The sequence below is a fragment of the Euprymna scolopes genome, chromosome 19 (genome assembly GCF_053919585.1).
Source record: "Euprymna scolopes isolate OS-2025 chromosome 19, ASM5391958v1, whole genome shotgun sequence".
Classification (NCBI taxonomy): domain Eukaryota; kingdom Metazoa; phylum Mollusca; class Cephalopoda; order Sepiida; family Sepiolidae; genus Euprymna; species Euprymna scolopes.
Genome location: NC_136500.1, coordinates 87,329,078 through 87,345,746, shown reverse-complemented (window position 1 = coordinate 87,345,746; position 16,669 = coordinate 87,329,078). Strand labels below are relative to the sequence as shown.

Here is a 16,669-nt window from a genome sequence, read left to right as displayed (position 1 = left end):
TTTCAAAGACGGATTACAAGATCATTTAATTATGATTAATTCATTCCTGATATTCTCATTTAATTCTTGTAGAGTTTCAGGTTTGTTTATGAAAACTTTTTCTTTCAGATACTTTCAACGGCTAATTTAAAAAAAAAAAAAAAATGTTTTGAACGCTACTAACTGAATTCCTTTCAATGCAGTTTGCAATTTGGAGACGGAATTGTTTTTGTTGAGATAAGTGATTTCAATCATGCTTTTTATTTTAGATTTAAAATATTAACAACTCCATTTTATTTCAGTATTTAATTTGTGTATTTCTGTTTTATTAAATGCTAGCTTTTTTCTAGTCCAATACCGGCTTCCATCTTATCTCGAAATTACTTATAACGGCACCAACTTACTTTCGGAAGAACCCCCCCCCCCCACCATCAGCCTTTTCTTTTATGTCGTAAGCTTCTTAAAACGTTACTAGCTTAAGTTCAGAATAAAATCACGACTTTCAACGGCTAATTTAAAAAAAAAAAAAAAATGTTTTGAACGCTACTAACTGAATTCCTTTCAATGCAGTTTGCAATTTGGAGACGGAATTGTTTTTGTTGAGATAAGTGATTTCAATCATGCTTTTTATTTTAGATTTAAAATATTAACAACTCCATTTTATTTCAGTATTTAATTTGTGTATTTCTGTTTTATTAAATGCTAACTTTTTTTTTTTTTTTTTTTTTCTTTCCTCGTACATATGTTTATTTATCTACCGAGTTGATAGCAAAAATTACGAATTATACTCATTTTTAGTGCGTGTGAGGGGAATCTATCACCATACTTTCCCTTAAACACGTCTGTTGGACTTTTATTAAGTACAATACTTAATAGTTTTTTTTTTTTTTTTTTTTTTTTTTTTTTAAATGGAGAGTAGAAAACGCATTGTGGATGCGTTATCGGCAGCTCCTGTTACTCTCGCTTCTTCTTATTTGTCCCTCAGTCTTCATTTTTTAAATGAGTGATTTTTCGGACAAAGGGAGAAGAAAAAGCTGTTTTCTAGGTTGGCAGTATTTTTGCGAACAGTTTGCTGAGATGGCGGAAATTTTCTGTTTCTATGTCTATCCTTGTAGCCATGTCACTAGTAAGGGTGCTGGAGGTAAACGTTTTGTCTGGGCTGACGTTATCCGCCTGATAGTCAGGGACCCGAACCTTGGATTAACCACTAAGGAGGCTGTCCTATCAGCAGGTGCAAAGTACTGGGGCTGCTGTATTGCCATTTGGTGAATGGATTCTGGACCATGCAGTAGCTTCTGGTGGGGCCTCTCGATGCCATACTAGTGGGTAATTGTTACGGCTTTACCTTATCATTAGCTACAAATAAAAAAAAAAATTCTTCGTTTCTTTTTCTCTCTTAATTTCCCCTCTCTGTCCTGCTCTAAGTAAATCTGTCGACCTAGTCCACAAATTCCAAAATTTCATCATGACAAGTTTCAAGAAAAAATACACGATTAAACCCGGTTCTCCAACTTCCAACGTAGACCCCTACTACCATGTCTCCTTCTCCAACATCAGGGGTCTTCGTTCTAACCTTCCAGAGGTTGAAACCCAATTACAGGAGACTAAACCAGACCTTTTATTTTTAAGTGAAACTGGCATTGGACAGGCTATTTCCCTAGATGAGTTTGCAATTTCAGGATACTCTAACTTAACTTCTAAAACTGACCCCCAAGATCGTCATGGGCATGGAATATGTGCCTATATTAAAGATAGCTTTCCATGTGGGAGGGACATCTCCAGGGAAGATCCTAACTTACCCTATATGTGCTTCCGGGTTGCTTTAGCTCACACTACTGCATTTATATTTACTCTCTATCGCCCCCACAACAGCGGAGTTACTATCTTTCAAAGCATATCTGAGAAAATTGACCAAGTCCTTTCTACTTATCCTTCAGCTAACATTCACATATGTGGAGACTTCAATGTTCACAACGTCGAATGGTTGACCCACTCAAACAAGACCGATGATGAGGGGAGGTTCTGTCATGATTTCTCCATTGCCTATGACCTCACTCAGATTGTTCAGGAACCTACCCGTGTGCCCGATAATGACGGCCAGTATGCGAGCCTACTAGACCTTTTTCTCACAACTTGCCCTGAACTATGTTCAGTTTCTGTTCTGTCGCCTCTTGGATCTTCCGACCACTCTGTTGTATCAATCAAGATAAAAATGAAATATAATAAGTCCCCAGACGTACCTCTTCATCGTACAGTATATCGATACACTAAGGCTGACTGGGATAGCTTCCGTACATTTATATCTGATCTACCTCTGCATTCCATGTTTAAAAAGGATGTGTCCTCTATAGTATTAGACCTAACTGAATGGTTAATTGTAGGTATTGACCATTTCATACCCTCTAAAAAGTTTCAGCAAAAACCTAACAGCCAGCCATGGTTCTCTCCCGAATGTGCTGCTGCCATTGCGCACAGAAATCACTTTTTCCACTGCTTCAAACGTAATAGATGTATGGAAACTAAAGCCGTTTTCAGGACTGCCAGCAACCATTGTAAGAAAGTAATAAGGAACGCAAGAGTGTTGTATGCTGAATCTGTTAAGTCCAAAGTAGCTGAGCAGCGGCTTGGTTCCCACCAGTTTTGGCAAATAGCAAACAGAATCCTGAACAGAAGCGTGTGCTCCATCCCAACTATTATCAATGGACCTGAGGTAATCTCGTCAGCATCTGACAAAGCCAAACTCTTTGTCAAGAACTTTGCAGCTAATTCTACCCTTTGCGACCAAGACCGCCAACCCCCAATATTTCCTCCTGTATCAGAAAACACGCTATGTGATATACGTATATCTGTATGTGATGTTGCGAAGCTAATCAAAAACCTTGATTCGAGTAAAGCAACTGGCCCTGACGGTATTCCAATTATAGTACTCAAAAAACTTCAACCTGAATTAGCGCCCATACTTACAAAACTGTTTAAACGTTGTCTTAAGGAGAATAGTTTCCCATCTCCCTGGAAAATCTCATCAGTATGCCCTGTATTTAAGAATTCAGGTGATCGCTCATCCCCCTCTCAGTACAGGCCAATAAGTCTCCTGTGCGTCATGAGTAAGTTGCTAGAATCTGTGTTAAATACAGAAGTAATCAAACATCTCAACAAAAATGACCTTCTTAGTGACACTCAATATGGTTTCCGTTCTGCTAGATCTACAGCAGATGTCCTTACAGTTATATCGCATAGGATTAGCAAATCTCTCGACGGTGGCAATCTTTCTAGGGCAATTGCTCTTGACATATCTAAAGCCTTTGATAGGGTATGGCATAAAGGTTTACTTCATAAGATCGCTAGCTATGGTATAGCTGGAAAAGTCTTCTCAATTATTAAATCATTTCTCTCTTATAGGTTCATAAGAGTAGTAGTTGAGGGGCAAAAATCAGAAGCTCACAGTATTAATGCCGGTGTCCCTCAGGGATCCATCCTGGGCCCAACTTTTTTCCTGATCTACATTAATGATCTTCCAAATCATATCCTTACATCATTTGTAGACATTTATGCTGACGACACTACCATTTATGGTAGCACATCTAAGACAGTAAACGACCAAGTTCTCTCCAATTCTCTCTCCTCTGATCTTGAGCACGTAGTACAATGGGGAAAGGAGTGGCTGGTTACTTTTAATGCATCTAAAACCAAGCTTCTCTCTTTACATCATCAACATTCTAATTCACATTTGTCATCAATTGAAATGAATGGCTCTCGTCTTCAGGAGGCCTCAAGTTTTGACAAGCTTCTGGGCTTGACCATTACTCCTGATCTTAAATGGAACACGTATATCAAATCTGTTGCCAAGGCCGCTGGAAAAATGGTGGGATCTTTCTATCGATCCAGTAGATATCTCACTGCTGATGCTATTCTCTACCTATATAAGAGCCAGGTACGTCCAAGGATGGAATACTGTTGCCACATCTGGGCAGGAGCTGCTAGAAAGGACTTGTCCTGCCTTGATAGAGTTCAAAATAGACTTCGTAGCCTCGTAGGAGATGTCCTTTTCTCCTCCTTGCAACCTCTATCTCACAGAAGAGATGTTGCGAGTTTGTCTCTGATGTATCGTTATTTTCATGGAAAGTGTTCAACTGAGCTTCAATCTATGGTCCCCCCTCGCCAAACTTTCACAAGAAACACTCGTCTAGCTGTAAACACTGTCAATAATTTCCCCCACTCTTTATCTGTGCCTAAACCTAAACGTAGATTCCATGAACAAAGCTTCTTTCTTAGAACTGCACGCCTGTGGAATTGTCTTCCGTTTTCCTGCTTTCCGGCTGACTACAATATGGTTGTGTTCAAGTCTAAAGTAAATAAGTTCTTGATGAGCCGTTCCATATAAGTTATCAAATTTACCAAATTTTCATTACTAATGATTACTATATTGACCAATTTCTACTGTACACTCTTTAACCCTTATCCTTGAGTGGCCTCTGGGCCTTGATAATGTGGTGACGCCTTTGTAAAAAAAAAAAAAAATACTCCACAAGAAAAAGTCAAGGCCAATCAAGTCTGGCCAAGAAATTAGACCATGTATGGAATAATGTTGTCATATGTTGCCTGTTTAATCTGTCTCATTCAGGGGTACTTGTTAAGGTGCAGAAACGTACCTGCAATGTGATTGGCTCCACCCTTTCTTCTCCTCTGCAATTTCTCACAGACGTAATGTTGCTAGTCTCAATCTTTTTCTATAAATACTATTATGGCATGTGTTTGACACCTCTGTCCCTTTTTACAAACAAATTTCCATTGCCTTCGCCATATTATGTTAAAATTTCATTAAAGTGTTATAAATAATAAAGAATATATATCCAAGTTAAAAAAATCCCTCCGTGACTTCTTGAACACCCTGTAGATTATATTATAAATAAAATAGGCACTATTTTATTTATTTATTTAATTTTTGGAGGGAGGGTAGTATAGATATGGAAATTAGGTTACAAATAAGATGAGAAGGCGTGGGGGGAGTTACATTTGAATCGATAAAACCAAAAAACAAAAAAACACAAAAAGCAATTAAAGAGTGGGGGAAGCGTAGATCTATGCACAGGATTTGTCTTTGTAATCAAAATGGGTCATTCCTCCATAAATCCGAGATGCGTTACCACTTCACACTGGAACAAAGAACGTACAAAACTAATTAATTCATTCGATAAATGCATAATGAGTGTTGCTTTATCGATATGTGTGCATGCGAATGCAGACACAATGGTTTTATATATGAACGTCTTTATTAGATCCATGTACAACTCACTCTGTGTGTGTGTGTGTATATATATATATATATATATATATATATTAGTGATGGGACGATTCCAAAATATTTCCCCGATTCCGATACAATTACCAATTCCTTACTAAATTACCGATTCCGATTCTTTTTAAATCTCTAAATATTTAACTATATTTTGTCCCGATTTCTATAAAAACATTTAATTGTACCTACATTTTCTCAAACGTAAAAACACATTTTTGAGGGGGTGATCTAAAGATTTTAGTCTTACTCGAAGTTTAAAATCAATAAATATTTATTATTTTATTATTACTACAAGCAGTGGATGATGTTTATTAAACCAAAATCAAATAAAAAAGATAATTTAAGGAATCGGTTGAGGCATCGGAAAATAGGCTCAAATTTTTCTGATATCGATTGCAATATCCCAAAAACCTCTGATTTTTCCAATTCCAATTAATTGTCACAACACTTTATATATATATATATATATATATATATATATATATATATATATATAAAAACAAAGAATTAATAAAATATGTTAAAAAACACTTTAACAAGAGTTAAAAACATATTTAATTTTCAAAAAGGAAACAAATGAAGTGGATTGTCCTTAATCTGCAGATTTTTGAAAGAAATACTTTTCTTCTCATCAGTTTGTAAAATTCGGAATCGTATTTATTTAAATTTCAAGTAAGCTATAGGGCATACTTGCATGAAAGTAAAAAAAAAAAAAAACAGTGAAACAGAAGGAATAGGGAAAAAAAGAAAAACGATTTTACGTGAATGTATGTTCGAGTGAAAACTGGAAAATCCAAGGACGGTAAAATTCAAAAAGTTGGTAAAAGTGGAGAATTCAGATGTAAAAAATCCAAAGGCATCCCGTTACTGGAAGATAATTCGAGGTCATCCAAAAGACAGAATTCCATGAAATAATTCACAAATGGGGTCAAGGATAAAAAGTGAGTCCAATATATTATTATAAAAAGAAAGATAAATTATTGGGAGAAGGAAGAAATGGAGGGTTTTTAACATGTTGCTGCTGAGGCTAATTTGAAATTTCAAATCAAATTTTTTTTCATTTATATATATATATATATATATATATATATATATATATATAAAGCTGTGTGTGTGTGTCTGGTCACGAATAGGCTCCTATATGGTTGACTATTTTAAAAAACTGATTGCATATAATGATAGAAGATGTATCGAGACACAGGAATGGGTATGTTTGATCTGGAAGAACGGTGGTTCATTAAAATTGTGGGGTCTGCGTACACGCCTGGTCCACAAAGTATGGAAATAAAAAATTAAAAAAAAAAAACGTTTACAAGTGTTTTTGATATAGATGTACATAAGAATATTTTGATAAGTATGTTTTAACTTAAATAGGGATGGTATAATAAAATTGTGGGATCTGTGTTCGCGCCTGGCCTCCATAGAATGTCACAAAGTTTAACAAGGTTTTTTAATATAGATCCACAGAATATTGTGATAAGTGTTTCAGTGTGAACAGGTATGGTATAATAAATTATAGGGGTTATCTACTTTATTTTTACTTTCATCATATTTTGCTTTGGTTTTGATACACCCAAATTCAAAGCTATCTCTTTACAACCCTTCCTTTTCATAACCTATCATACTTCCATAAATCAGAGTCTATTTTCTGTAGGCTGTTTTTGAACTCAGTCAATGACGGATACTTCTGCTAATATCTCTCTCTCTCTCTATATATATATACATACTAGAAAAATAGACATCCCAGAATGAATAAAATTATTAGGATGACAAGTAAGTTACCACAGTTTTATTTTTTTCCAGGGGCGGGGAGGAGGGATCGATTGCATTTTAAAATTTTTAATCAATTTTTTTTTTTAGCGTTTATTTTCTTACTGATATCTTCTTTTTTTTAACATAGGAGTCACTACTTATTAAAACCTGGAGGCCACTCGAGGATAAGGGTTATTGAGTGTACAGTAGTCAATGGGATAATATCGTAGTAATCGTTAGTAGTGGAAATTTGGTAAATTGGATTACTCAAGGGGACAGTTTGTTGGACTTTGTTTACATTGGACTTGAAGATTACCAAATTGTAATCAGCTGGAATATATTTGTTTGGAGTAGCTGAGTGATCATTGCTACAATATTTGAGTAAAATCTAACAAGTTGCCTGAATTAACAGGTGTCTGTGGTCGGAGCTGGTATTTTTGGCATACCTTTCTAAGTCTTTCCTAGGCGATCCTACCACTTGCTATTTATGGCTTAACCAACCAATCATATTTGTGTAAGGAAAAACCCGGAGGTACTCATATTTATTGCGTCAATTACATACTTTTTAAGTTTTTATTTATTTATTTTTTTTTACTCACATTCACTCCTAACAAGGCATATCACCACTTGGACATAAGGGGCTATTATCTGAGACCAGGCTTAGAAAAGATTAATAAGATGTTGGTTTACATTACATTTAAATTTCTGCATATCAGTACAGTCAGGGAAGCAGGTTGCAGGAAGGGAATTCCAAAGTCTAGCTGTTCAAGGGAAGAAACTATTAGAGTAGAAAGCTTTCTGGCATTTAGGGACGTCAACCGTGAAGGGGTGAGATTTTGTTGCTAAGCGGGTTTATCGGGAATATGTACATCGAGGGGGCACAAGTGCAATAAGTTTATCAGAGCAAATTCCATTAAAATACTTGTAAAACAGGCACAAAGATAATACAATGCGGTGATGGGACCGGGATTGGAGCTTAGTTGACAAAGTGAGACCTATTAGATTGAAAACTTTTTTGGACCCTATCCAAGAGGGAGAGGCTAGTGGTAGATGCACCAACCCAGATGTGGTAACAGTACTCCATGCATGAGCGAATAGTGGCCTTGTAGAGGTACAGAATACTATCAGGTGTGAGTAGTCTTCTAGCTCAATAGAAGGAACTCACCTTCTTTGCAGCAGCCTTTGCAATGTCCTTAACGTATTTGTTCCAGTTCATATTGCCCGCAAATGTTAGGTCGAGGAGTTTGAAGTAAGAATTCTCAGGTAGGGCGTTATTTCAACTTATTTTCATATCATTAAAATAGAATGGCAATTGGCATCTTCTGTATTTGTGATAATCATCTTTTGTTCCTGTTAACGACTTAAATCAAATGGCTTCATGCCTTCTCTGGAGCAATTGCCATAAAAAGATAGGTAATTATTTCTAACAGATTTCACATTCGTAGGTCTAATAGCCTAAGAGTAGTTAGCAGATACATGAACGGAGAGACAAACATCTCTCATATTAGTATAGATATATAATTTCTGGCTTGATTTTATTTTGATTGCTTTCATACCAACATGATGAGGATTAGAGTTATGCCAGATAATAATAGATTATTGCAATAAACTCGTATATTAAATCCTTTATATCTCTTTATAGAACTTGTATAAAAAAAAGATTATTTAATAGGTTACTTCCCTTTGTCTGTAAAACTAGAGTATCTCTGTCTATTTTGTCAATAAATTACTTCCTTTATTTTCTAAACTACACTCATCTGATTGGTCAAAACAATTCTTCCTGACCAATCACCATGAACTTGATTCTGGTAGAAAGTAAAAACACTCTCTACCTTTCACATTTATATCAGGCACATTCAGATCCATCAAGTACAGGTGTTAAAGGACCGTCTTTTCACAGATAAGTTGGTCTTTAAACTAAACCGCAAACACACTTAGCTTTGCAAAGATATTTATTCTACTGTAATTTTCAATATACATATTATTTATCTGTCTTGTGTGCCTTCTTTAACACGCTTTATTTCAGTTTATTTTTTTCTAATGTTTTGCAAACAACAACCAAATTACTCCCAGCTATACTAAACTGGGCATTAAACGTTATTATTAAGAGTTAGGGTGTCTTTTCCTGGATGAGATTCTCATATGCAGACAACCTTTTTAATAAGTTCAAAGAAGTCAGACTCAGACATAATACAAAGCAATCAAAAAAATTATTGCTATGGTGAAAACAGTGTTGAAATACTCAAAATTTATCAATTTATTTTTTGAAGACTTTCATCCTCATCTTTTTTAGTTGTTGTTTCACGACGTTCCGGCCAACTATTCCTCTGGCCTTCATCAGGTGGTAACCGTGACGGGATAGGAACTCCGAATCTCCTAAATGAATTCTCAGCAATTACTTCCATCCGTAGTTGTTGTCGTCTCACCACGTATTTGGCCAAGTAAGCCTCTGGACGACTTTGGGTAGGATTGAAACCGCTATCTTCAGACAATTCTCACCTGGAATTGTAGAGATTCAACATCTCTATCCACTGCGCCATGGGCCCTGTCGTTAAACAACAACTAAGAAATATGAGGATAATAATTCGCAATAAATAAATTAATAAATAATACTCATCTCAATAATGAATTCCAATTAAATAATATGTATACTCGAAATTTGTTACAATTTTGGTCGTCTATATAATTGTTTTTATGTCTCTGATATCAGTATAGCATGAGTGAACATAACACATAATGATTCTCTCTCCTCTGATCTTGAGTGTGTGGCACAGTGGGGAAAAAGGTGGCTGGTTACTTTTAATGCATCTAAAAACAAGCTCCTATCTTTACATCATCAATGCTCTGATTCCCATCTGGCATCAATTGAAATGGATGGCTCTCGTCTAGGGGAGGCTCCATGTTTTGAAAAGCTTTACTCCTGACCTAAAATGTAACACTTTTTTTTTTTTTTTTTTTACATAGGCATCACCACATTATCAAGGCCAAGAGGCCACTCAAGGATAAGGGTTAAAGAGTGTACAGTAGAAATTGGACAATATAGTAATCATTAGTAATGAAAATTTGGTAAATTTGATAACTTATATGGAACGGCTCATCAAGAACTTATTTACGTTAGACTTGAAGACAACCATATTGTAGTCAGCCGGAAAGCAGGAAAACGGAAGACAATTCCACAGGCGTGCAGTTCTAAGAAAGAAGCTTTGTTCATGGAATCTACGTTTAGGTTTAGGCACAGATAAAGGGTGGGGGGAATTATTGATAGTGTTTACAGCTAGACGAGTGTTTCTTGTGAAAGTTTGGCGAGGGGGGACCATAGATTGAAGCTCAGTCGAACACTTAAATCAAGTTTGTTACCAAGGTTGCTGGAAAAATGGTGGGATCCTTCTACCGCTCCAGTAGATATCCCACTACTGATCCAATTCTCTATCTATATAAAAGCCAAGTACGTCCAAGGATGGAGTATTGCTGCTACATCTGGGCAGGAGCTGCTAAAAACCGCCTATCCTGCCTTGACAGAGTACAAAATAGACTTTGTGGCTTAGTGGGGGGGGTGTCCTTTTCTCTTCCCTGCAACCTCTCTCCCACAGAAGGGACGTTGCAAGCCTGTCTTTGTTTTATCATTACTTCCATGGCAAGTGCTCGTCTGAGCTCCAATCTCTCATCCCTCCTCGTCAATCTTTCACGATAAACACCCGTCTAGCTGAAACCACTGTCAAAAATTTTCCCTAGTCTTTATCTGTGCCAAAACCAAAACGTAGATTCCATGAACAAAGCTTCTTTCTTAGAAGTGCATGCCAGTGGAACTCTCTTACGTCTGCCTGTTTCCCACCTAACTACAACTTGGATGTCTTCAAGTCCAACATAAACAAATTCCTGATGAACCGCTCCCTTAAGTAAGACACTTTATCAAATCTCCAATACTAACGATTACTATGATACTATCTCATTGATTACTGTACACGCAATAACCATTATCCCCAAGTGGCTCCTGGGCCTTGATAAGTGGTGAAAACCATGTAAAAAAAAATTAAAGAATTTCAAATTAATAATATTAAGAGATTAAATTTTAAACAAAATAATAAAAACAACTGTGAATTATTACATGCCAAGAACTTGCTGTGATGAATGGACATGAGAGAGAGAGAGAGAGAGAGAGAGAGGGGGGGAGATCAGGGTAAACATCACAATAAAAGTTCGGATATTACGAGCCGTCGCAATAGGCAGCAATAAAAATATTAAATGTTGTATATAACTTTATATATATGGAAGTTTTAAAAGTCAAAAGCAATGCAGAAAAGACCGGAATCATGGGAGTGAAGAAAAGAAAAATAAACAAACAAGTAAACGGGTATATCTACTTGTTTGTTTATTTTTCTTTGCTTTACTCCCATGATTCAGGTCTTTTTCACATAGCTTTTGGCTTTTAAAACTTCCATATATTCCTTTACCAACAATGCTTCAAGCAAACTACCAACTACTCTTATAACTTTATATATTTACATTTTATTTATAACATCGAATGAATTATTTATTTTTAACTAATTTATTTGTTTTTCAATTCAACTCCATCTTAATTTAATAGTGGAAACAAAAATTGAAATCAGCTGAATAAAAAAAATATATTTTATAAAATTGTACTTTAATTTGTTCCTGTATAATTAAAGAGTAGTATTATTTTCTGTTATTTTCAATCAATAAGTTGTAATTTGATCACGACAATAAAAATAATACATTTTACTTAGAGGGTCATGGGAAAATTTGACTATTTACAGTTTCATGGAGATAATACAAACGCTTTTGGCAAATAGCTAACCATAAACATATATCTAAATATATCTAAACCAACCTTAGAAATAACCTTTAACTAAATTAACCGAAGCTTAAAAATAACTGACCTCAATAATAATTGAATTTAACAATAAATAATCTTAAAAATAACTACAATAACATTAAAAAGAAACGAATCATTCTACCGCTCCAGTAGGTATCTCACTGCCAATGCAATCTTCTATCTGTATAAGAACGAAATGCATCCTAAAATGGAATACTGTTGCCACATCTGGGCAGGAACTGCTCGCCACACTATCCTACCTTGATAGAATTCAAAACCTGCTTCAAAACCTAGTAGGTGATACTCATTTTCTCTTTCCTGCAACCTCTTTCCCAAAGAAGAGACGTTGTGAGCTTGTCCCTGCTCTATCGTTATTTTCATGTCAAGTGCTCGTCTGAGCTCAAATCTGTGATCCTTCCTTGCCAAACTTTCACAAAAAAAAAAAAAAACACTCCACTATCAACAATTTCCCCCATTCTCTATATGTGCCTAAATATAAGCACAACTTCCATGAACAAAGCTTCTTTTCTAGAACTGCTTACCTGTGGAACACTGTTCTACTGGCTTGCTTCTTGCCCAACTACAATAGGGTAGCCTTCAAGTCCAATGTAAACAAGTTCTTGTTGAGCTGCCCCTTTAAATAATCCAAATTCTACCTAATCTACACCAGTTATGATTACTACACTACCCCCTTACATTCATTAACCCTTATCCTTGAGTGGCCTTCAGGCCTTGATAAGTGATTTCCTTGTAAAACAAAAATCTAATCTTAAAGTTAATTACTAACTGAAGGTATTTACTTTTCAATTTAGTATTAAAAGGCTGATGCAGCTATTTTTAAAGTTATATTCAACTATAGTTCAGGTTAATTACTTTTAAAGGTTGGTCTTTTAAGTTTAAAAGTAAATCTATATACATAAAAGCGAAAATGTATGTATGTATGTTCGCTTTTTGTGTATGTCCAAGAAAGGCTTTTTTCAGAGAAGCGGTCGGTCGGCTCGCAACTCCTTAAAACTTTTTATATCTCATATAAATCATAATATCTCCGAGTTAACAACGGAACTTGCCTGTCTATTTAATTTGCTCAAATTTGGAAAGATAAATATTCAACAGTTTTCGCTCGCCGCATGTGGATTAGGCTTTTTCGTATAATAAAAGCGACACTAATTCTGATGGAATTTTTCCAGTTGCGAAATGTCCGAAAGCAATCAGATTTGATCAATGTGGAAATATTTTCCTTATATCAGACAATTGCTATTCAATTTGGACAATCCCCTTTTTATGGGGAGCTGGTCCCCCCCAACATCTTGGGAAAATAAAAATAAAAAAACGTTCCCGCAGTAAATGAAATACTACCCTGCGGTCAAAGTTGACCTCATTAAGTCATTAAAACATGCACCTGCCAATTTTAAATATTTAAATAAATTCAAACGTGTTTCCGTTAGTATTTCGCAGTGGCCCAATGGTTAACGTTGCACAGTTTTTTTTTCACACTTTAATTTCCAACTTTGCCTCAAGGGTTCGAGTTCGATCCTTATACTTACCTACAAAAACTTTTTTTATTTACCCCCCCCCCCGGACACAAACACCTGGGTGACCACACACACCTCCAAACACCCGGGCAACACTGGGTACCCCCCGCTAGTCTATATATATAAAAGTGAAAATGTGTGTATGAATGTATGTATGTATGTGTGTTTGTATGTCCGCTAAAAACTTTCGACAGACACTAGCACACTTCACAAATTTGGTATCATATAAAAGCTCGAACCCCCGAACAAAAAATATCAAAATTTTGGCCCAAACCGTCCACTCTAAGTTGGTTAGCTGGCCGTTTTTCTACAGGGGGGGGGGCCTCCAAACAGTGACATTTTAACATTGAATATTACGTAATTCTTATACTTTTAAATCGCTTCTAATGTTATTTATAGGTAATTGAAAAAATGCTGAGTTATGTCATGTGATCTTGGGATTGGAGGACATAGGTGGATATAAGTACTAGCAGAATACTCGGCATAGGCTGAGATTGGATAAAATAGGTGTATATGTACTAGCAGAATACCCAGCGTCACTCGGGACTGTATGAAATAGATGGATATATGTAGTAGCAGATTACCCTGCATGGCCCTAGATTTGATAAAATTCATAGAATGTTTCCTAGCAGAACACTAAGTGTCACCTGGATCGGAAAAAATTGGTTGATATATGTACTAGCAAAATACCTGGAGTCGCCCGGGATTGGATTACATAGGTGGATATATGTACTAGCAAAATACACGGCATAGCCCGGGATTGAATGAAATAGGTGTATATGTACTAGCAGAATAGGTGGCATCGCTCAGGATTGGATGACCTAGATGAATATGTACTGGCAGAATACCCAGTGTCGCCCAAGATTATATGAAAGGTGGATATATATACTAGCAGATTACTCGGCATGGCCCGGTATTGGATTAAATTCATGGAATGTTTCCTAGCAGAACACTCAGCCCCGTCTGGGATAAAAAAAAAATTGGTTGATATATATACTAGCACAATACCCGGATGAGTAGTAGATTACCTGGCATAGCCCGGGATTAGATAAAATTCATGAAATGTTTTCTAGCAGAACACTCGGCATCACCTGGGTTCGGAAAAATTTAGTTGATATATGTACTAGCCAAATACCCGGCATTGGATTACATAAGTGGATATATGTACTAGCAGAATACCCAGAGTAGCCTCGGATTGGATAAAATCGCTGTATATGTCCTAACAGAATGCCCAGCGTGGCCCAGGATTGTATGACATAGGTGAATATATGTACTAGCAGATTACCCGGCATTTGATGAAATTCATAGAATGGTTCCTAGAACTCTCGGCGTCGCCTGGGATCCGAAAAAATTGTTTCATATATGTACTAACCAATACTCGGCGACGCCCGGGATTGGATTACATATGTACTAGCAGAATACCCAGCGTAACCTGGGATGTGATAAAACAGGTGTATATGTACTAGCAGAATAACCAGCGTCACCCGGTTTGTAAGACATAGTTGGATATATGTACTAACATTTACCCGGCATGGCATGGCCCAGGATTGGTTAAAATTCATGGAATGTTTCCTAGCATAACACTCGGCGTCCCCTGGGATCGGAAAAAATTGGTTGATATATGTACTAGCATAATACCCGGCGTCGCCCGGTATTGGATTACATAGGTGGATATTTGTATTAGCAGAAAAGCCCGGGATTGGATGAAATAGGTGTATATGTACTAGCAGAATACCCGGCATCACCCGGGATTGTATGACATATGTCGATATGTACTAGCAGCATACCCAGTGTGGCCCGGGATTGTATCACAGTGAGATATATACTAGCCGAATACCCGGCATTTCCTGGGATTGAATGAAGTAGGTGAGAATATATACTAATAAAATTCCAAATGTCGCTTGGGATTGAATGAGAAGGGTGGAAATACATATTAGCAGAATACTCTTCATCACCCCGGATTGAATGATATAGGTGGAAATATATAGAAGCAGAATACTAGGCACCGCCCTGGATTCAATAATGCAGGTGCAAATAAATACTAACAATACCTGGCGTCACCTGGGGATGAATGAGATAGGTATAAATACAGAATAGACGAATACTTGGTGTCACTCGGGATTATATTAGATAACTGCACATATACACTAGCAGAATACTCGGCATTGCTAAAGATTGAATGAGATAAGTGAGTAAATTTACTAGCAATATCCTCGGCTTCACTCGGAATTAAAGGAAATTGATGGAAATATATATTAGTAAAATTCTTGGCATTGCTCAGGATTAAATGAGATAGGGGCAAATATATACTAGCAGAATAATCAGCATCGCTCTGGATAAAATGAGGGTGGCAGAATATAAAGTCTGTACCGTAAATGACTTAAACAATTTTCTATCTAAAAATTACTTCATTTGTCAAGCGATTCCGGATATGGCTTAAACAGTTTATGATCTCAAAATTAGATTAATACATATATATTGTTTTTAATATTACTATCCTAGTAAACTTTCATAGAATATGAAAGTTTACTGGGATAGTTTCTTTAGGGAGTAATCTATATATTTTTTAATATTTTATGTTATTATCCGAGAATGATGTGATGGTTGTAGTGGTGGGTAGGAAGAAGCATGATTATGTTAATTTTAAATGTGCTCTTGCGTTTTCTTTTGGTGGTTGGGTTGGAGAGAGTAATGTCCGTTTTGAGGTAAAAACACTTGTGAAATTGTTTCATATATGTATTTAAATTACCCGTTTTAGTGTAGGTAAAATTATTTTAAGTATGTGTTGTGTATTACCCTCCTTGCAAAGGTAAAATTATTTCATATACAAGCTGTAAATTACCTACCCTAGGTAAGATACAATTATTTCATATGTGTAATACTTGTCCTAGGTAGGTAAATATTCTTTTGCCCAAAATAGCAAATGATACATAGACATTAAAAATTTCTCTCTCCTAAGAATAACAAATATATTCAAAATCAAATTCAATTTTCTCATTATTTATACAGTCCCAAGCAACGCCGGGTAGCCCTGCTAATCTATATATATAAAATCGAAAATGTGTGTATGTATGTGTGTTTGTATGTCTCAAAAATGTGTGTATGTATGTGCGTTTGTATGTCACAAAAACTTTTGACAGAGGCGACGGATTTTCATGAGATTGGTATCATTTTGAAGCCCAACATCTTGGACGACAAATATCGAAAAATTGGCCAAAAACATTAAACTTTTCTACAAGGAGGGGTGCCAAAAAAATCGTTCCTTCATTTTCTCTC

General features: G+C 36.1%; 1 protein-coding gene across 2 annotated transcripts in view; it reads right to left on the bottom strand.

Annotated features, from left to right (window-relative positions):
• LOC145239820 (zinc finger CCCH-type with G patch domain-containing protein-like) overlaps nucleotides 1-16,669 on the bottom strand; it is a 388,887-nt gene that overhangs the window by 69,278 nt on the left and 302,940 nt on the right. The window lies entirely within an intron of this gene.